Source organism: Peromyscus californicus, unplaced genomic scaffold (assembly GCF_007827085.1).
Source record: "Peromyscus californicus insignis strain IS unplaced genomic scaffold, ASM782708v3 Scaffold_12__1_contigs__length_115047231, whole genome shotgun sequence".
Lineage (NCBI taxonomy): Eukaryota > Metazoa > Chordata > Mammalia > Rodentia > Cricetidae > Peromyscus > Peromyscus californicus.
Genome location: NW_026294413.1, coordinates 62,576,649 through 62,599,229, shown reverse-complemented (window position 1 = coordinate 62,599,229; position 22,581 = coordinate 62,576,649). Strand labels below are relative to the sequence as shown.

At 43.4% G+C, this 22,581-nt stretch overlaps 1 protein-coding gene across 1 annotated transcript in view; it reads right to left on the bottom strand.

The window, feature by feature from the left end:
• Sgcg (sarcoglycan gamma) overlaps positions 1-11,563 on the bottom strand; it is a 48,534-nt gene extending 36,971 nt beyond the window's left edge. Inside the window, exon 1 of the mRNA XM_052733027.1 lies at positions 11,414-11,563. The gene's annotated coding sequence lies outside the window, so the exon portion shown is untranslated. The remainder of the gene's footprint in view (positions 1-11,413) is intronic.
• Between the last annotated feature and the right edge of the window lie 11,018 nt (positions 11,564-22,581).

The window sequence follows — 22,581 nt, the reverse complement described above, 5'->3', positions numbered from 1 at the left end:
TTTGCACACACATACCTACACACACACACACACACACACACACACACATATATATATAATAAAAAGAAAATGAAGTGTTGGGGAACTCAAACCGTCCAGTATTTTAAGTGTGGACAGACTACCAACGACTGTATGATGTACAAGGCTGGAGAAGCAGCTTTAGGCGGAAGAAGCCACGGCCTACAGCCTCCTGAGGGATGTGACTGGTAGCCGGGCCTAAGGGGTGTGTCTGCTCCTCTCCAGCTAGGTGACTGGTTGGCCTTGGTGTCATTGAATTCTGTGTCTTCCATTCTCTCTAGAACTCCTTTGGCCTTGCTCAGGCAAAGTCACTGGTGATTTCCTCTCTGCTAAACAAAATACAGCCTGGTGGCCTAGGATCATCATCACCTCCTTCCTGAGCAGTTTTCTTACTTGGCTTCTGGAAACCCACTTGGCTTTCTTCTCACGGCAACTGATACTCTATGCTCTCTCCTTGTCCACTTTGCCTAGACTCCATACTGAGGCCCAGACCTTGGACTCCACTTTCAGAAGCGTTTTTACTAATGTGCATGCATGTGTAAGGGAAGGGATCCCATATACACACATGCTTATACATACATGCACACATGCACACACTACACACACACACACACACACACACACACACACACACACACACACTTTCATTCCTAGCCTGGGCTTACTTTGAACCCAGGATCCCAATATCCACAGGCACCTCACTTTACATAACTCCTTTTCAGCAGCATTCTCTCGTGCCCTGAGTTCCAGCCCCACAGGTTGTAGGTGTGAATGTGTGTGTGCCCCAAGTGTGACTCCTGCCCGGCAGCTGCTGTCCCCTGCACAGTTCTCCCAGGTAACTTCCTGGCACCTCTCACCTCCTGGCGGTCCCTGCTCTGTCACCTAGCTGAGATGGCACTCTGCTCCTTCCTGCTAAAGTTCGCCCCATATCACTCAGCCCTACAGGCGACACTGTGGACTTTATCCGGGTGTTTTTCTGTATTTGCTTCAGTCACCACATATGAAGGTCGGGTCCCCAACTGTTTGGCCACTTTCTTGTGTCCTGGCAGCTGAACAGCATCTGCCATAGTGGATGAGCTCAGTAAATACTTGCTGAATAAGCTGAATACATTATGTGATCAAGCGCCCAGAGCATTTTGTTTCAATTGAAACTGGATATAGATCAATGAAACGTGAGGGGTCTGAATTTTCTCATTTGCATGTGCAGAGGTGGTGAGGAGGCTCCATGGGTTCACTGCTCTCACAGGCACTTCTCCCTGGAAAGGGGAACCTGGGCACGAGCTGTCCTGGGCTTATGGTCACCCTCACCTTTGCAACTGTATCGCTCACATGAGTGAGGAGCTAGGCCCACTTCCTGAGTCCAGCCCATGTGCTGTCAGGAGCTTGGGGATGCTTCCTGATTCTCCCTCCTTTGGCTGAATTTACCTGAACCATTTCCATTTGCTGTTGAGCACACCTGCTGTTAAATTCATACCAGTATTACTTATTTACTTCAAAAAAACAAACAAACAATATTTCACTCTATGGCCCAGGCTGGCCTAGAACTCACTCTGGCCTGGGTTGGCCTCAAATTCATGGCAGTCCTTTGACTTCTGTCTCCTGGGTGCTGGGAGTTCAGGCATGAGCCACTGCGCCTCATTCTCGTGTTTGATGAGTGCCTCTCTAATGTTTCTGCCTAAACTGTTACCTGCTGATGTCAGCTGCGTTGTATTAACAAGGCCTTTCTCCGATAAGCGTGAGTTGATGACCAGGTAGCATACAATATAGTCTTCCTAAAGAGCCGATTTTGTTGTTGGTACCGAAACCAAATGCCTGTGGAAAGGGACCCCGGAAGTTCAGCTAGTGTCTTTCAGATATTTATTCTAATCAGCACTGGGCAGGACAGCAGTTCCCTAGTGCTTTGAGGTCATGCAAAGTGGAGTTCATGTTGACAAGAGATTGTACTGACCTGAAAACACAGAGCATTCTGTGATCTAGTTATAACCTTGTACAACAGCAATGGACAGAGTGAATATTCTGGAACTTCAGACTTGTACTCAATGACATGGAGTAATTCTGTACTTTAATTTATATATATTGAAAAAATAATCATTTTATAAGCTAGTTTTAAATAATTTATGTTAGCATTAAAAATTGTACTTCCTGTTAACCATCCTTCTAAATATATTGGTATTATGCCTAATTATTATTGACTTTAAATGCATGGCTCAAATGTAAATATCAGTATTTTTATTGCTCATTCATTAGATATAAGTCATTAGTGTTTTTACAAAAACATCAGATTTGCCATATTTTTAATTCATAGCTCTCTGTTATTTAAGCAAAACAATCTTACAGATGAGTATTCTATCTAACACATTCTTTGATTCTTTTTTTAAAGAAATTATTTTATTTTGTATGTATGAGTGTCTTGCCCGCATGCATGTCTGTGCACCATGTACACTCGGTGCCCATGGAGACCAGAGGTTGCTGGATCCTCTAGAACTGGAATTACAGATGCTCGTGAGCCACCATGTGGATGCTGGGAATTGAACCCAGATCTCTAGAAGAGCAACAAATGCTCTTAAGCACTGAGCCATCACTCTGGTCCCACCTTTGATTCCTGTTAAACCGGCAAATGGTTGAATGAATTGTCTAATCTGTCTTACTGTATTTCAAGCAGCCCTTGCTTACATGTCTGCTTTAGACAAGACACTTCCAGGAGCTAGGCACACCAAGATGACTAACATATGAATCATGCTCAAAAGGAGTTAATAGCATATCACTTTAAAAGGGAGCCAGGTGTGGGGGTGCATGCTTACAATCCTATTACACAGAACCTCAGACAGCAGGGACTTGAGTTCAAGGTCAGCCTCAGCTATGTGGCCAGACTTTCAAACAAACAAAAACAGCAAACAAACAAAACACCAAGATTTCATAAGGGGGGTGGGTATGTTAAAAAAAAAAAATCTAGTCAGTCTTGAAAACCTACAAATTCAATTCTGTCTGAGAACTCAAAGGGTGAGTTACGTAGTTTACAATTTCACAGTATACTGAGTCCCACACATCTGACAGGGTATACAAAGCTGTGTAGTGATAAGGGTTTTTTGTTTGTTTGTTTGTTTTAATGAACTTGAAACAAACTAGGGTCATCTGGGAAGAAGTACTCTCAATTGAGAAAATGCCTCATCAGATTGTCCTATAGGCAAGTCTATGGGGAATTTTCTTGCCTAATGATTGATGTGGGAGAGGGTTTAGCTTACTGTGGATGGGCCACCTCTGGGAAGAAATAGGCTGGACCTGAGCCTGGGGGTGAGCCAGTAACCAACACTCCTCCGTGTTTCCCTTCTTGTCTCCAGGTTCCTGCCTTGAGTTCCTGCCCTGACTTCCCTCAGTAATGGACTGTGATTAGGACCTCTAAGCCAAATAAACACTTTTCGTGTTATATCACAGCAATAAAAAAAAGTCTTACTACTTTTTCTGTTGCTGTGAGAACACACCATGACCGAGGCCACTTAAAGGAGAAAGAGTCCATTTGGGGTTTACAGTTTCAGAGGATTAGAGTCCATGATGGCTGGGAGCATGGCAGTAGGCATGCAGCCATGCACTGAGGTAGGAACTGAGAGCTTACATCTTGAGACACAAGCACTGGGCAGAGAGAGAGAGACTGGGAATGGCATGGGCTTTTGAAACCTCAAAGCCCACCCACAGTGACACACCTCTTCCAACAAGCCACACCTCCTAATCCTTCCTAAATGGTTCACCAACTGTTGGCAAGCATTCAATTATATGAGCCTGTGGGGCCATTCTCATTCAGACCACCATGAAAGCAAACTAGGACAAGCTGGAAATAAAATGTGTATATTGGAAGGTAGAGCTCAGAAAAGGCCACAGAAGCAGAGCATGTTAGCTCGGGCAGGTCTGGGCAAGAGAATGGTGAGTTTGAAGTTAGTCTGAGCCTGTCTAAAAATATCACTTCTCTCTGACCTCTACTGCTCCATCCACACAGGACTGAAATATGACTATGTACCCCAAGTGTGACTTCAGCCAGCCTCTCTGCATGGATTTACACGACTGAGTTATAAATATGCATGTGCATCTACATATATGTAGTAGTCCTTCTCATAGTAAAATGAATAATATGACTCCATTTCTATCACTGTCCCAAATTCATGACCACATTTCAATGACCAAATAGTTTTAGAGATAGTTCTGCTTCATTTTTGCCCAAGTCACTCTATCTGATTTACCTCAAGACAGAGAAGCTGCTGGGTCATAATTCTGGACTCTCTCCAAGCAGTCTGATTATCAGAATAGCACATAGATAGCCCTATTATACATGTATCCAAGTGACAAAGGGCACCATGTATGCGTGCTCACAAACACATTAAAAAGTCATAAAATTGTTCTTGCTCTTTTATAGTGGGATCGGCTTTTAAAATGGCAGTTTTTTAAAAAAAGGTCCTCGAGAAGTATACCAAGCCACCAGAACACAGCACTCAGACCCTGACAAACCCAAAAGGATGTCTTTTTAGAAAGAACAGAGGGAAGAGCAAAGGCCCAGCTGACTGCCCTACTGTTTTTTAGCTTACAACACTGTGGTCTCGCTTTGTTCACTTCAGCCACAGGCTCATTTCAGAACACAGTGTCGTGTTTCCAACAGTAAGCAGCTCCATTCCCTACTTCCCTCGGCGTTTTGTCTGGGTTTTTGGTCAGCGCACTCAGAAACCGTGGGAGTCCTCAGCAACAGGAGGCTGAACTGTCGCAAATGACACACGTTTCCATTCGGCACAGCCACCAGGTAAGAACAGTACTAAAGGCACCTCAACGTGCATGTGTTAAGGGGCTGTAATGAAAACCATGTCCCTCGGCCTCCTTAGCCTTAAACACAATCTGGTGTTACTCACTGCCAACCTGACTTCCATCCTCAGCATGCGAAGCATCGGCCCCTGAGTTACCGCACATACGTCATGTGGGGACAGGAAAGTTGTAAGTGGCTGCAACAGTGGTGACAAAATTCTACAAGCAACTGCTGAGGGCTTGGACACAGCACTTCTGCATCAGGCGATAGTGGACGCCGACTACTGGGTGCCTCCCTCTGTCATGTGATAGTGAATGCCTACTGTTCTGTTTTTTCTGAGTCGTTGTCGAGGGTGCCTAATTTTCCTGTATCACATGACTGTGGGCACCTTCTGTTTTCTTTGTGTTTTTGTGAGTACCTAATAGTTATTGGGTTAGTACTATACGAAGTATATCTGAAAACAGGAATCCGAGTGTGGTGGTTTGTGGGGGACCCGCTCACACTTTTTTTGTCAGAGTACTCTTGAAGAGTGAGGAATAAGAGATTTAGATAGAAATATAGAGGGGAGAGGGACAGAAACACAGGATAGCCTCTGGAGGGCCTGGGTCCTTATCTACCTTCTGTCTCTTCTAAAGGGCTTTTTAAAGGAATGCCAAAGGGTGGAACAAAACACCTCCCCCTAGCCAAGTGCAGACCCTTCCAAACATCTGGTAACCACGCATGTGATCAATCCATCCTCTTATGCATATCCATACCCCTGCTGGGTAAAGCAAGCTCAGATCTCACCAGGAAACCTCTGTGGGCTCCCACAGTGGTTGAAAGATCTGACACTTTCACTGTTCTTTCTGTGAATGCAAGGTAGACGCCTATGGTTTTCTTCTGTGTGAGATCATAGAAAGCACCTACTGTTTTCTTCTTAACGTGTTACAGGGGATTCCCAATGTTTTCTTCTGCATCGTATTGCAGTCAGTGCCTACTGTATTCTGTGAATGTCTGCTTCTGTATATGATGCTTGGGCACCTACTGTTCTCTTGTCTGCATGAGGAAGACTACTTCAGCTTCTTGTGGTTGTGATCCCGCGCTCAGCTGTGTGAGCCCGTTTCCAATATCAAGGTTGTGTAACACAGGGTGATATTATCAGTCAAGATATAGAGACTACAACTGGGAAGGCATGATATCCAAGCAAGCCACTATGTCTCAAATATTACAAAAGTGATGCAGATGCCCAAAGAGAAACTGATGGACCACCTGATCACACTCCATCATCAAAGGAAGTCAGGGCAGGACCTCAAGCAGGAGCCTGGAGGCAGGAACTTAATCGGAGGTCACAGAGGAAAGCTGTTTTCTAGCTCATGATTTATTCAGCCTGCTTTCTTATACCATGCAGGACCACCATCCTGGGCAGCACCACCCACAGTAATCTGAGCCCTCCCACACAAACCATCAATAAAGAAAACGTTCCTCAGGCATGCCCACAGGCTAATCCAACAGAGGCATTTCCTCAGTTGAGACAGAGTCACCTCAGGCGACTCTAGTTTGTCAAGTTGACAAAAACTGCAATCACTATTCAAACCTATAATGGTAGCATCGTATCTATTAGAATGACTATCATAAAAAGATGAAGGATTGCAAATGTTAGTGAAAGTGTGGAGAAACTGGAGCTCTTTCATAGTATGTGTGGAATGTAAATTAGTACAGACATTACAGTTAAAAGTATGTGTTTCCTCAGAAAGCTAAAAGCAGAACATCCATGTCATCCTGCAATCCCACTACAGGGTCTGTATCCTCGGGAAGCAAGATCTGTGTGTTGAGAGGACTCCAGCATCCCATGTCTACTGAGTGTTAGAAAAATCAAAGTACAGAATCAACAGAAGGTATGCAGCTTCCGATGAGTGGACAGAGACAATGCAGTATACATAAATACAATGGAATGTTCTTCAGCCACAAAAATGGCAAAATCCTGTTGCTTGTGACAGCACAGGTGGTACTGGGCATGGCAATGTTAAGTGAGATAAGTCAGGCATGGAAAGCCAAGCAAAGGTGGGCATAGTGGTAGACTCTTCAATCCCAGCACTCAGGAGCAGAGGCAGGTGGATCTCTGTGAGTTTGAGGCCAGCCTAGTCTACATCGTTAGTTCCAGAACAGCCAGAGCTACATAATAAGACCCTGTTTCCAAAAACAGTATTAATTAATTAATTAATTAATTAATTAATTAAAGACTTTTCATAGAAGTTGAGAGTGGAATGTTGGTTTCCAGAGGCTGGGAAAGTCGAGGTAGGGAGGGATGAAAGAGATTGATCCACAGGTGCTAGATTATAGTTAGGAGAAATAGCATCTTGTGGTCTATCTCACAGTAGGTTAAAAATAACCTTCATTGTCAACTTGACTGGATTTAGAACCACCTAGGAGATACACCTTTGGGTGAGGGTGTTTCCAGAGAAGTTTAGCTGAGAGAATACCCACTCTGAATGAAGGTGAGAACATCCCGTGAACCTGTATCTTGGACCGAATAAAGAGGAGAGAGGACCAACTAAACACCAGCATTCATCTCTCACCTTCCCTAACTCCTGACTGCAAGTGCGGAGGTTTGTTGCATGAATCCTAAATGGTCTTTTAATAAGAACCTGGAGCCAGATATTGGAGTGAATACTGAAAGATCAGAGGAAACAAACCACAGCCACTTCTTACCTTGCCAACTCCTCAGCCAAAAAGAGGAGATCCTGACTCCACGAATCCTCAGACTGAATGCCTCTGAGTCCTCAGCTGGAAAGAGCCTAATTCCTGTCTCCTCACACCTTATATTCCTTTCTCTGCCAGCCATATCACTTCCTGTCTCAACCTTCCTAGTGCTGGGATTAAAGGTGTGTGATACCAAGTGCTGGAATTAAAGGTGTGTGCCACCACTGCCCGGCTGTTTCTCTTTCAAACTGGATTAATCTCATGTAGTCCTGGGTGGCTTTGAACTCACAGATATCCAGACGGATCTCTGCCTCCAGAGTGCTAGGATTAAAGGCATGTGCTACCACTACCTGACCTCTGTGGCTAACTCTGTGGCTGGCTCTGTCCTCTGATCTTCAGGCAAGTTTTATTAGATTACAACAAAATATCACCACAGAGGTTGACCAGCTGTCTCTGTTCCTACTGCCATGCCTTCTCCACAATGATGGACTACACTGCGGTGACCCACAGAGGTTTCCTAGTGAGAACTTGGTTACCAGGTATTTGGAAGGGTCTACACTTGGCTGTGCCATGTGCTTTGGTCTAGCAAGGGGGAGGTCCTTTGCCCCACCCCTTGGCATTGTTATAAAAAGCCCTTTTGAATAAATGGAAAGGGCTGTTGGGTGGTGATCCAGGCCCTCCTGAAGCTATCCTGTGTTTCTGTCTTTCTTCTCATCAACTAGGGCTCTCTTTCTAATCTATTATTTTCTTATCTCTTTCTCATAAGAACCATTCAAAAGGTGGGAGCTGGTCTCCCACACTATACTGCTTCAAACTGTGAGTGGAAATAAACTCTTCCTTTCTTGAGTTGCCTTTGGTCTGATATTTTGTCAGAGCAACAAGCCAATTATTACCTGTAGTTTTAAAAATATATCATGTGTTTCAAAATAACCAGAAGCTAGGATCTGGAGTGTTATCACCACAAAGAAGCAATATGTATTTAAGATAATAGATATACTAATTGGCCTGATTTCATGCATAGACATATTGAAATATTGCACCCTACCTTGCAACTATTTTACAATGTGCTAATCAAAAGTCTTTCCAATGCCAGTTTACTAAAGTGATTAAATAAGAGATCTTACTTACTAATATGCTTTCTCCATTACATTCATACTAAAATATTTTAAATAGTGATCACATAAAAATGATTTTCACCATCAAGTCCTCCTAATATATACTTAATAATTAGTTTAGTTTTTTCTTTTTTTCATCTGTGCTGCATTCACACCAGTCACCCTAAAGTCCAGCTGACTTAGGTATTTTGAGGGAGATTGAGAGAAGTCTGAAATGCTCTATGAAGCCACCAATCACTGCCTTGTCCTTGCACAGCTTGGGTCCCAAAACCCTGACTCGGGCAATGAGGGAATGAAGAAATGACAGACACATGGACACAGGAAAGCTGGTGTTGGGTGGGCTAGGCTCTCTGATGGAGAAGCTCAGTGTGTTTATGATCTATAGCTGCACAGGGGTGGGGTTATTGCATACAGATAGACAGTGAGGCAGGGTTATTACACACAGATAAACAAGAAGTTGTTATACACAGCTGAAAAGGGATCCCTCTGTAGGAACAGCCGGGGCAGGCAGAGAAAGAAGTGGACGTCTTCTTCACACAGTATCAACATCCACCCAGCGACCATTAGGGCAAGGCTTTGCAATTCCTTGGAGCCTCACCCTGGAAAAGCCTTGCCATTTCCCATGGGTCTAAGGCATTAGGGTCCTTGACATGGCTGGCCCTTATCAAACAATACATATTCACTCAGGACTTTACTTACTCCTTACAAAATACAAAATACTCCTGTACAGACTTCCTTAGAAAATTCCTTACATGACAACATGACAAAATTAAAAAGTGTTTATAGGGGAAGAAATAGCAAAGGATGGGACAGGTTCTACAGTTGTCATAAGAAGGCCATAGAGCTGAAGGTAAGGCAATTTCATTAGCTTCACTTTGTCAAATAACCTGTTTCCCTGACAGCCGGCTGAGGCAAACGCAGCTTCTTTTTTCCTGTCTTAACTACTTACGATAATTCCCAGACCACACCTCATGCACACACACACACAGACACACAGACACAGACACACACACACACACACACACACACCAGAATGGCTACAAAGTTTTTAAAAGGCCACTGCAGAGTCAAGGATCTTCCAAGAGGACTGGGAGGCAGAACTGGGAGCTGATAGGGACAGGGAAGAAGGCTCCCCAGTGGTCAGGTAACCAGCTCTCCCAGAGGTCTGCTGGAGACGCTGATGTATCTGGTAAGAGTTGAACCCAGACTCAAGAGTTGAACGATAGGGCTTTGTCATGGGGCCAGACAAGGCTAGAGCTACCTAGATACTGATCTAAGAGGGGAGGTAGAAAGAAGGCGTGGCCTGAAGGAATGCGGAAGTGGCAGACTTAGTCTCAGAGCTCTGTCTGTTTTCTCTAGGAAGCCACAGGGAAGTTGGGCATGGATGGCGAGCAGCAAGGGGTCTTGGTTGGCCAGAGGGAAGGGAAGGGCTGAAACAGAACACCTACCACACAGTACTGAATGGAGTTGGCGCCACTGTAGTCTATAGTCTGTGTTAGTTTTCATATTGCATTTAATAGCAGTTAATTGCATTTAGCTTAATGACTGGAAGATCATTGTCCCATCTATCTATCTATCTATCTATCTATCTATCTATCTATCTATCTATCATCTATCTATCTATCTATCTATCTTTCATCTATCTTTCATCTATCATCTATCGATCTATCATCTATCTATCCATCATCTATCTATCTATCATCATCGTCATCATCATCATCATCTAACTACTTTGAACCCAGGACTTCACCCATGCTAGGCAAGCACTGGATCACAGAACTATACCTCGAGCCCCAGGAAGTGTATTTTTATAGGACAAGATGGAAGGGTGTTATTTTCGATATTTAACTGCCATCTTTGTCAAGGTCACTTGGGAACCTGGCAGTCTTCAGAATGGCAGACCTAACCATCTGAGACACTACTGTCTCTTTGGCTTTAAAAGAAAATCTCAAGCCATTCTAGAACTCACAAAATTAACTCCTCTTGAACCACTAGTTTTGAAACTCCCAAAGTGGACCTCCTTGTATCTAGATATTTCCAAGAACAGAGGCAAAAAGCAAACAGGGCAGGTTTTTATAGCTCCTGTGAACCCAGACTCACCCGTCCTGGGGCTAATCCTTCAACCAGCCCAGTTGTTCTCCCCTGGTTTCCTTCATTCCTTTAAAAGTAACTCACATTTTCCACTCGCCACATAGTAACTTAGTAACACAAGAAACAAGCCTAATGTGAGCAGTCAAAAGCACGTTCGTTCCTCTTTATAGTTACCGCACAGGATGGCTTTTGTTTGTGCATAACACTTTCTTTTTTTCCAAATCTAGTGAGGGAAACAGTCCAGGATCAGTTCCCGAGCGGGCTTGACAGTTCGCTCTTGTGTTATTCATTCTCAAAGCACCTTGACTTTGTCTCCATTTTCACCTATTAGTGTCTCTAAGAAAACCACCCAGAAAGTCTGGATCGCCAGACTCAGTCTACCAGAAAGGCTTGGGTGGAGTTGAAGATGATTTTAAAGAGTATAACTGCTCTGTTTAACTGTCAGAGTCCACATCCCGTGACACAGTCACATCGTTATGACAAGTGTATAATGTCAGCCACACAGCCAGGCTGACTGCATAGCACAGAAACTCCTGGGATGGCTGACTCAGGTGACGTGAGAGGGGACTGGACTGTGTTAATAATTAAAATACAATTGAGAGAATTTATTCAGCATTATTTCCGATTATTAACCATTATGCCACTGGGGGAGAAAAAAAGTAAGGAACCTTGTACCTGTTTGATTTATAAGCTACACATTAATCATATAAAATCCAAGCTGTTTGCTTACCTTAGCGACTCAGAAACCACACTGATGAACTGATTCCAGACGTGAGGCTGAGCTCTGCAGGGGTGGAAAGATTTAAACTCCCATTTGTGTAGGACGAGGCGGACACTGACTTCACTGGCTCTGCCCCAAGAAAAGGCTCCCTCAGCTCAGGTTTCTGCCCCTCCTGCAGCAACAGGCGAATCTAATTTTACCCCATGACTTCAATCGCTCAGACTCTCCTAAAACTGGGAACCAATTCCAGCCCATACCCTCGGGTGTGCCAAACCCAAGCCAGGGCCACACAGAATCCCAACCGTTTCTGCAAAGCCAGCACCCTGACATGTAAATCCTGCTCCACTTTTGGAAAAGAATCTTTCTCTTGAAGGAGAAAGAGTAAGTAGGCCTCTTTGGTGAACTCGGATGCCAAGCCTCACCACAATCACATCACAGTAGCTCACAGTCTTAGACTTTGGGCTTCCCTGCTTTAAGGGTTCGATTTCTTACCCAGAGATGAGGAAACTATCCAATAACAAACAGTCTGTCTTTGAAAAACACTTTCCTTAAGTCCAACTGTAAGTGAAAAAACTTTATTATTTGAGAAAGAAATTTACATCGTGGTTACCGTAAGAAACAGAAGGTAAGTCAACTTTACATATTAAAATGATGATAGCTATTTTCAAGGAAGGTAATATATCCATTTAACAAGTTATGTGAATGTAACCATCTGGTGCTAAATGTCTTTATTTAAAAATATTTAGATCATTTAATTTTTATCAGGCATAAATATATCAACCTTTTGAATCATCTTAATCTTATATTTTGCATTATTTGCATACTGCCTGGCAACATGAAGTAAAGCAGACTAAATGACATACTTTGAGATTTATGTCTTAGCAGCAAACCTTGCGTAGACGGAGCAGGGCCACAGGACACACAGGGTTAATCTTACTTTCCCCTTGGGAGACAGACACTCCCTCTCTCTTTATTTTCATTGTCTTTGTAACTCTGAAACTTGATGCTTCTCTACAGGAACAGCTGCAGGCCTTAAATTAAACCAGGACAGTTTCAAATCATCTTATATTTATAGGGCACTTAGAACTCTTTCATGGATCCTCTACACACAATTTTGTCTGTTGTGACAATTCAAATGAAAACCAGAGCACAACAATCAATTCTTAATAAAAATAGTTCACCTATTTGCCAAGGATGCCACCTTCACCTTTCATGCACACACTAATGGAAAAATAGAAGTTTGAAAGTCCTAACTCTGTGTTCTGATTGAAATGGGACAAGGTTGAAGGTTTCAACATTGCCCTTTTCATTGGTAGGTCAATTGGATTTGCAACCAGGCACTTGTCATTGGGGATGGTTTTTTTTTTTTTATGTCAGTCAAGCATTATGCATATTTTCCACTCACACTTAGGTAATTTCATGTTATCAATGTCTACATCCAGTACTCCAGGTGAGAAGGACTCAAGATGTGTCTGATTTTATAGGTCAGTTGAAATTATTGACTAAGATTTTTATGTTTCTAATGTAGGTCTAGCTTAAGTCTGAAACTCACACATGATATGTTTTCAATGGAATTACAGCATTTTAAAAGATATACAGAAGAGACCATAAAGTAACTCTACTCTAAGACCAAGTAATGTGTTCAAGGTTCCATGGCTAATAAGACACGAGCAGAAAGGACCAGAAAGCCGGCTCGGCTTCCATACCTGTTCAGTACACCCATGGCGTCCATGTATGGCCATACACTTCTGTGGTCTAGCCTGGTGTCATCTCATTTTCTTTTTCTAGCACTATACTACAGTGCTTAGAGGGCTACAGCCTTTGTCCTGGTCCCTGTCTTTCAAGTTTTCTCAGTGTAGATAGCCCTAGTGGTATCAGAGGTTTGGGTAGTGATGTCATAGGGTGAATTTAGATTCAAACATTCACCACATCCTAAAAGAAATCAAGGCACAAATTGATCAATGAAAATGGATCTATGTCATAAGCATGCTATGTCAAAAACAGGCAAACGTGTCTGTGTCCTTCCATAGTATCAGAATTTATTGACTAACAATAAATTAGATAAGGTAGTTTTATTGGCTTCAATTTGCCGAATAATTTCTATTTCCTTGACAGCCTGCTGAGGCAAACACAGCTTCTTTTTTTCTGTCTTAACTATTAATGTTAATTCTTGGACCACACCTTATGTACCACACAGTAAACACACACACAAACACACACACACACACACACACACACACACACACACACACACACACACACACACACACAGAGAGAGAGAGAGAGATGAGAGAGAGAGAGAGAGAGAGAGAGAGAGAGAGAGAGAGAATGAGCACAAAGTATTAAAAAGGCCACTGCAGAGTTCAATGCTCTTCCAAGAGGACTGGGAGGCAGAACTGGGAACTGATAGGGACGGGGAAGAAGGCTCCCCAGCGGTCAGCTAACTAGCTCTCCCATCTTCTGGAAATACTGAGGCAACTGGTAAGGGTTGAACCCAGACTCAAGGGTTGATCACAACAAACAGAAGTAAAATGTGTGTGTGTGTGTGTGTGTGTGTGTGTGTGCTGAAGAGGCAGTGGACAGGTCTAGATCCAGATGAACATATGGAGTGACAGATAAATGGCCAATCCAAGTAGCCTGTGTCAACAGATCAACGGCAGGCACTCAGCTGAGCTCAAGTCCCCGGGACAGTGGGAAGTTCTCTGCCTATTGGTCTTTTGATGCACACACCATGTGGTCAGATGACAGGTCATTGGGGCCATCAGCATCACAGTGTTGGAGATCCTCCTCTTGTAGGGTCCAGGGGAAAGTGTTGTACCCTTTCCTTAGTGTGCTGTGTTCAACAGGTTCTTGGACCTGGTTTCCTGATATGGTTTTAATATGTCCAAGCACACACACAGCCCCAGTTCTTCTTGCTAAGTGTACAAGGCACTACTTACACAGTCCCAATTCACATTGCTAAATATATAAGGTACTATCTTTTGACTTTTAGGAGAGTAACATTTGTCTGTCTGTCTGTCTGTCTTACAATCTGGACAAATGGAGTTGGAGGTGTATTGAGAGCAGGCTGTGCACTGCCCTAAATTAGTTCATATTGTATAAAAGGGTGGGTTTTATTTAGACTGTGATTTGTCCTGAAAGACTCTTGCCCACAAGAGAAGCATTGGGTTTGTTTTGAGGACAGAGGATGGTTCCACAACTGGATGGCACATGAAAAACACCATCTTCCTGGCAGACAGTGCAATGCAAACTGATTTCTAGAGGTGGAGAGGTTGCCACCCATCAATTTACCAGGGTGAATTGAGACTATAGGAGCACACGGCATATTAAAATCATATTAGGAAAAGTAGGTCTGAGGACTTACGAGACACACCAGGCTGAGGAAAAGGTCCAACCCTTTCGTCCTGGTTCCATCAAGAAGAAGACATCCAGCATCACCACTGTGATGGCCCTGCTGACCTGTCATTGTGCCACTAGGTGTGTGCATTGATGAGCAACACACAGAGAACTCCCAACGGTTCCGGGTCATCTTGGTTTAGTTCCCACGAATGATGTGGCCTACTGGAATTTTCCTTCTGTCCACATGTTGTTCGCCACCCACCCGTTAGTTCACCTGGACCCAGTCCCACCCTTTCTCCTCAATAGCTGAACACAAGTCTACATCTCAACTCTGACCCTGCACCCTGACTTTGCAATAGACTGAAGTGGAGATGTGATGCTACCCCATTGTGGATGGGCCACCTATCATATGTTGAAAATATCACACCCTGCAATGCATATTTGTGTGTTGCTGTGTGTGTATATGATGTACATAATCTTGTGTGTATACATGTGCCGATGGATGTACTTGCACATATATACACATGTATGTGGAAAACAGAGGTTGACTTCAGGGGTCTTTCTTAGTCACTCTCTGTGTCTCTCTGTATGTGTCTTTTTGTCTCTGTCTTTGTCTGTCTATCTCTATCTCTCTATCTCTCAAACAGGGGTTTGTCAGAACATAGTCCAGGAATGGAACCTTGTGAGGAGAATTCTGAGTGCTAGTGAGAAAACACTAAGAAAATAAGAGTCTTGTGACCTCAGTTTCTTCAAAACACGAAATTGTTCGTAAAATGTGTTTTCTTGCTCCTCCCAGATGTATTGGATAGGAGTGAGTTTACTTCAGATTACTAATTATTGCTTGCTGGTGTTATTCAATTAAATGTTTATGCCTCTATGGAAAAAGATGTTTTTGCCACGTGTGGTTTGCCCTTGTGATTGTACACTTTACTCATGTGATTCTTCTTAACCCTCAGCGTATAAGTTGATGCTCTGAAAAAATTGGCTATTGCATGAGACTGTCTGTCATTTAGTCTGTCTCATTTATCAGCCCCATTCCCCCAGGTCCCATCACCACTAGAGCGGTAATAGGGCTTCTCACCGAACCAGCAGTCCGTCCCACATCACTTATTTGTTTAAAGCTTTCAGATGGTCTTTAAGATATGGTACCATCTTTCTGAAACACATGCATTTTTCAGGGCTACCTGGATCTCACGCCAACGTCTTCCCAGTTCACTGGACCATGTGATCTCTGTTAAATGAAATTATCCAAACCATAGAGTATAGTGGGGTAGATAGTGGGGTCATAACCTTGGAAGTCTCTGGAGTGAGAATGAACAATGACATTTTGATAAGATGTCCTGACAAAAAGCAACTTAGGTGGGAGAGAGTTTGTTTTAGCTCACCGTTTCCGCTGACTGCCCATTGTTGTGGAGCAGTCAAAATAACAGGAACTTGAAGCTGCCAGTCACAGTAGAGCTACAGTCAAGGGCAGAGAGAAGTAAACACATACCTGCTCACTTGCTTGGGCTTAGCTAAATTTCTCTACTCTAATATGGTTCAGGACCTCCTGCCTAGGGAATGGTCCCACCCACAGTGGGCTGGGTCTTCCCACATCAACTAATTAAGGCAATGCTCTAGAAACGTGTTCACAGGCCAACACACTGTGGACAACTCATGGAGACTCTCTTCCCTGGAGATTCTAAATTGTGTCCGATTGACAAATGAAGCCAACCATCACAGAGACCATTGTGGAAGAAAACATTCTCAAGACAATGACCAGAGGCCATTGTGTCAGGAGGATTGCTACAAAGTTGAAGATGACCTAGATTATACAGCAAGATCCTGGCTAATTCTTTTCCAGTTTCTCTAATTTGTTTTTTTGAAACAGAGTCTCATGTTTCCCAAGAAAGCCTTGAACTTCTGAGCCTCCTACCTCTACTTTCCAGTGCTGGGGTCACTATTCTAAGCAACCATGTCTAGTTTATTGGGGGGTGGGGGGAAGCTAAGGATCGAACTCAGGGATTTTTGTCCATGCTAAGCAAAATCTCTACCATGTAAGCTACCTCCTCAGCTCAGAATTCAGATTCCATCCATAAATGACATATCAGCAAAACTTAGATTGATTATTAGATTACTAAATACAAATACTTTGTATTTATCATGCTCTTTTGGAGGAAGCTGGGAGCTAAGGTTTAGGGTCAAAGCCTAATTCATTACAGTGAGGGCAGACAGAGTGAAAATACACATGTAATAAATGAGGGATCTTTGGGATACTGATGATGTAAGAGGTATAAGAAAGACTAAAAGAAAAAGAAAACTTCAATTTCAGAAGAGAAAATAGAACTCCTCCTGAAATGTTAAAGCTCCGTGACTGACCCTGAAAGAGTTATAATATTCTGACAGTTATGCCATGAAGGTGTGACTTGGCATCATTCACAGGGAACAGACATTAGAACTCTATTAATTGACTTGGTGGGCAGCAATTCTTATTTCTGGCAGTCAGAATCTCCGAAGAAGCAATGAGGGTAACCATCAAAGCCAAATACACACAGCAGGTTAAGGAAGTAATTGATCAGAATGGTTCATGAACAAACAAGCATCTAAAATCCTTGGCGCCTCCTCTGCCCGTCCACCTCCTCTTCCTCTCTCTGAGCTGACTTAGCGCTCCCTTTAGATGTTTAACTCTAACCTTTAAAAGACTCTTTAAAAAAGATTTGTTTTTCTTTTTATGTGCATGTGTGTTTTGTCTGTGTGAATATGTGTGCACCACATGTATACAGTGCCCATGAAGGCCAGAAGAGGGTGTCAGATCCCCTGGAATCAGAGTCAGGAATGGTTGTGAGCCACCATTTAGATATATTGAACGTTGGTCCTCTGCAAGAGCAGTCAGTGCTCTTAACCACTGAGCTGTCTTCTCTCCAGCCCCCACCTATAAAAGACCTTTATTGCTGAGTGTCAGTCCTAACTGTAGACATGATCTGTCAATTTAGCTCATGGTCATTTTCACCCAGCAGCCATTATCTCCTTTTAAGAGGTGCTAGGATTCCCATGCAGCCTATTGTGACTAACAGTGTCCCACTTATGTCGCCTCCTGAGCGCCTCTCATCCCATCCCCTTAACCCAGAATTTGTTTCCTCAAATATCCTTTACCACTGAACTTGGGTACTAGAGGTATCGTGACTATGGAAGTGTGGTACCTCAAAGATGAGGGCAGTATGAAGATGCTCTGACATGAGGAGGGGGGGGGGACAGTGATGGGTGGTAACGAGAAACTGAGAGGAAGCGTCAGAGTGGCTTTAGACCCTCCTGTCTGCGATCCTGCAAGCCTCAGTCACCACTTCATAGACTCCATATATTTTTATCACCTCACTCACTTTCTTCAAGTTTTTTCCCCTCTTTCCTAGCAGATTCTGACATATAATGAAGATCCTCTGAGACATCCAACCTCACGGACCTAACAACTATTAGATTCTTAGACATTTTGTCAACAGTCAGCCATTGTTGGAGTAGATAGACCATAGCCTGTAAGCCACTGTAATAGATTGTGTGTGTGTGTGTGTGTGTGTGTGTGTGTGTGTGTGTGTGTGTGTGTGTGTGTAGTGTGTATCAGTTGTGTTTCTCTGAGAACCCTGACTAGTATGGCATGTTATGGGATATAACAAACAAGAGACAGGTAGCATGCAAGACAGGCAGGCAATGTGAGCAGAGATGAAAACACAAAGAAATAACAGTAACAAAAGAAATGCTAGAGGCAAAAGAACTGGAACAGTCATGAAGAATGATGTGATAGACTTCTTCATAGACAGGACATGGCTGAGGAAAGGATCTTTGACCTTGAGTACATCTCAATAGAAACCTCTAAAACTGATTGAGAGAAAGAGAGAGAGAGAGAGAGAGAGAGAGAGAGAGAGAGAGAGAGAGAGAGAGATAAACTAGAAAGACCAGAAATAGACCCACATAAAGCCAGTCTGCAGAACTTTTACGAAGGGCAAAGACAACACAATGGAGCTAAGTTTGTCTTTTCAGCAAAGACACTGAGACAACTGAACATCTGCATGGGAAAAAAAAGAATTTAGTCACAGACTTTATATTCTTCACAAAATTAACTCAAAATAGATCATAAATATAACTGTAAGATGCAAAGCTATAAAACTCCTAGAAGATAACATGGGAGAAAATCTAGATGGCCTTGGGTTTGATGGTGAATTTCCAGACATAACATTAAAGGCACATAAGCAGAACCTCATTAAAACTTAGATGTTCATCTCCACAAAAGGTGGCTGACAGGATGAAAAATATGTGAGCCCATTGTAGAAAATATCTGCAGATGGTTGATAGGAATCTACACAAAGCCCACATATAACTCTAAATACTCAACAGTAAGTAACACACTCTGAAAATTGGGCCAAAGATTGTAACAGAACCTCTGAAGATAAGATATACAGAAAATGACTAAACACATGAAAGGATACACTGCATCCTATCTTAAATGCAAGTCAGAGCAGTCATGTTAGGAAGCAATAATGTCAGCAACACGTTAGGAAGAACCGAGTCAGAACATGGACAGCACCAAACACTGGCCAGCATGTACAGCAACAGGAGCATCCTGTTCATGGAGTAGAAATGCAAAGTAGTACAGCCACCTTGGAAGACAGTTTACCAGATTCCTACAAAATTAAGCACTGTCTTATACAATACAACCTAGTACCTACTCCTTAATATTTACCTTAAAGAGTTGAAAACTTGCATCTACATCAAAACTTGCACATGAATATTTATCCATGATAGTTTTATTCATAATCACCAAAACTTAGAAGCAATCAATATTCCTTCTATGGATGAGTATAAAGACTGTGGTATATACAGTCAATGGAATATTACTCAGCACTATGACAGCCAGTATATATGTCGATGAAGCTATAGTACTTTCTTTTCTTAAGACTGTGCCCCCCCAAATAATATCTGACAGAAAGCACCCAAAAGAGTAAAATTTATTGTAGCTCTCAGTTTGAGGGGATATAGTCTGTTCTATATAGGAAGGTATGCTGGCAGGCGGGAAGAGCTTGAGGTGGCAGGAGCTTGCTCACATTAGACAGATCAGGAAATAGAGAAAATAGGGACTCCACTGCTCAGCTGGATTTCTCATTTTCCTTTTTATTCAGGCTGGGACCCCAGTCTTCTTCCTTAGTTAGCACTGTCTGGAAACATCCTTACAGACACACCCAACAAGGAGACTTAGTACATTTTAGATCTTACTAATGTCTTAGTACATTTTAGATCCTGCCAAGTTGACACCGAAGATTATCCGTCAAAGGAGTGGCAGGAGTAGAGGACGTCAGTGCACATTGCTAAGTGAGAGAAGCTGATCCGAAGAGGCTCTGTGGTGTGGAATTCTAGTTCTAATCAAGCAAAACTTCTTTGGGGGGCGGGCAGACAGGAGGGGAGCCCAGAAGACTGCTAGGGCTGTGAAACTTGTTTATGTTATACATGTTATTTTGTGTTTTTCAAAACCCATAGCATGTACAACAGAAGGGAGGAACTCCAGTGTGCACTGTGGACTGTGGGTGATGTGCCAACCCAGGTTCATGGACTGAGTGAAGATGTGGACAATGGGAAAGGCTGTGCATGTCTAAAGAAGGGGGTGTACAGGAGATCTCTGTGTCTGTCTTCAGGTCACAGAGCTGTGAGCCCCAAACTGCTCTAAAATGTACAGTCTTGAGAAAAGAGTTGGACAAGCAAGAAGTGACTCAGGCAGGAGGTGAGAGTGCAGGGGCAAGAGTGCTTACCCACCAAGACAGATTGTAGCACGGAGAGGGAGCAGTTGAAGGAAGGCAGAGGGAGCTGGGAGCTGAGTCATGAAGAATGCTGGGATCACCCTCGGAGATGCATCAAAAGCCCTGCCTGCAATTCCACCAGACATTCTGTTGTTTCCCGTTGATGCAGTCCGTGGTCTTTGATGTCTTCCTAGTTGTTCTCAGGGTCAGCCAGGGTCATCAGCCACTGCCGTGAAACATTGCCGTCCATGCGAAAGAGAAGGCTTCATCTCAGAGACCACCTGAGGGAACACAGCAAAAGGACTACCTCTGCCTGGGAAAGCTGTTCATCGTTCCTAGGACTCCCTTTCCTCGAGTGTGGCTCCCTGCCGGCAGCTATTTTTAGTTTTATGCCGGGGAAGAATATGTTATGGTCCGAGTGGAATTTTCTGCATGACCTGACATCTTGCATGTGCCAACTTTCACTCCTCTATTGGCTGTCTCCCTTCTTCTTTGACGGGTGTTGCCCTGCTGCAGCTAGAGTGCCCTGTGGACAGATGGATTCTCAGTGTGGCTCCTCATTTGCCACCTCCTCGGCATGCAGCTGTCAGCTCCTGCATCTCATGCTCAGTTCTGTGTCACAGATAGTCATTCAGACTCCACACTGGGCAGGATATGCCCTTTCCCTGTGAAGGGCATCCGATGCCATCTTTGGAACCTGCAGCAGGACCTTCAAGTCTCCTTGGACACCTGCTGTGTCCTTGGACAGTCTGTGTCCATTTTGAATTTGTTTTTCCTGTTGCTTTTGACTGGTTTCTGGAAGTAAGTGTGTAAATAATTTCACATTGTGGGTCTTTGCTGGAAGCTTGCCATCCCATGTTTCATCACAGGGGTATTTGGGGCCACTAGGTGTCTGCCTATTTACAGCCAGCCATTCTGTGTGCTCTTTTCTGGATCCTTCCTCCTGGAGGGATTCTGGGTTTGTTGTTGTTTTGTTTTGTTTTTTCACGTACTTAGATGCCTGAGTCTGGGTGATCTAGCAACAACCAAAGTTTCTTTCTCATGGTCCTGGTAGCTGAGAACAAGATGTCAACATGGACAGGTTCTAGATTAGAAAGGTGGGTTCTCATTGCTTCTTGAGACAGAGCAAAAGGTCAAAGGGGCTTTATCTGGTTCCTTTAATCAGGGCACTCTTATTTGAGAGGAGTCTGTGCTCATGACCCAAGTACCAGGTAAAGGTCCAACCACCCAACTATACCACACGATGGAAGGAGTAGGGTTTCAACACATGCATTTGGAGGAAGCATAACCATTGGTTTCAATGTACAGAAACAATGAATTCACCTCAGGGAAAATTCAAGCAAAGCATGGAATTAAGAGTGAAAACGAAGATGAGCATTATATCCCTGGACACCAGAACTTCAGGACACTAATTCCTTCTGCCTTTGGTGATGGACAACGGATCGCTTTCTTGGCAACGAAGCTATTATCTTCAGTTTCCCTTTATGCCCAGGCGTGTGGCTGAAGACTTTGTCAATTTTGACTTTGGTTTCAACCGGTAGAATGTAGTATTGTTTCTAAGTTCCCAAGGTGACACCTTTAAGGCATATTTCAAAGAAATGATTGTATTTTAAAAAACACACCCAAGCTGCCCTGTGCAAGTGTCTTGCAGCAGGTGGTTTCAAACAATACAGTAACATTTCTCTTTATTTGGGGTGGGGGAGGGTGAAAGTTCTAGGTGGCCATCCCCTAGACCGGTGTGGCTGTCTACTCTCCCCAAGACTGCACACATTTTCTTTCTTTGACCTCGTCTCTGTTGTGTTTCTCATGAGAGAGTCCTTATTCTCTGGGCCAAATATGAGCATGACACGTTTTGACATATTCTTGGCATTAAGGACAGAAATGGTACCGTGGACAATGTCTGTGTTTGGTGGAACACCGGAGCATGTATGGTTGCTCAGCTACGTTAGGGTCAAACTGTTCCCAAACATCCTTAGAACATAAAAGATTGTGGCTGGTTTCTGAGGAGATGTTTTCAGACTCTCCAACAAACTTCCAGAACACAGTCAGTTATTGGGATCCACCAATACACCAGCAGGATTA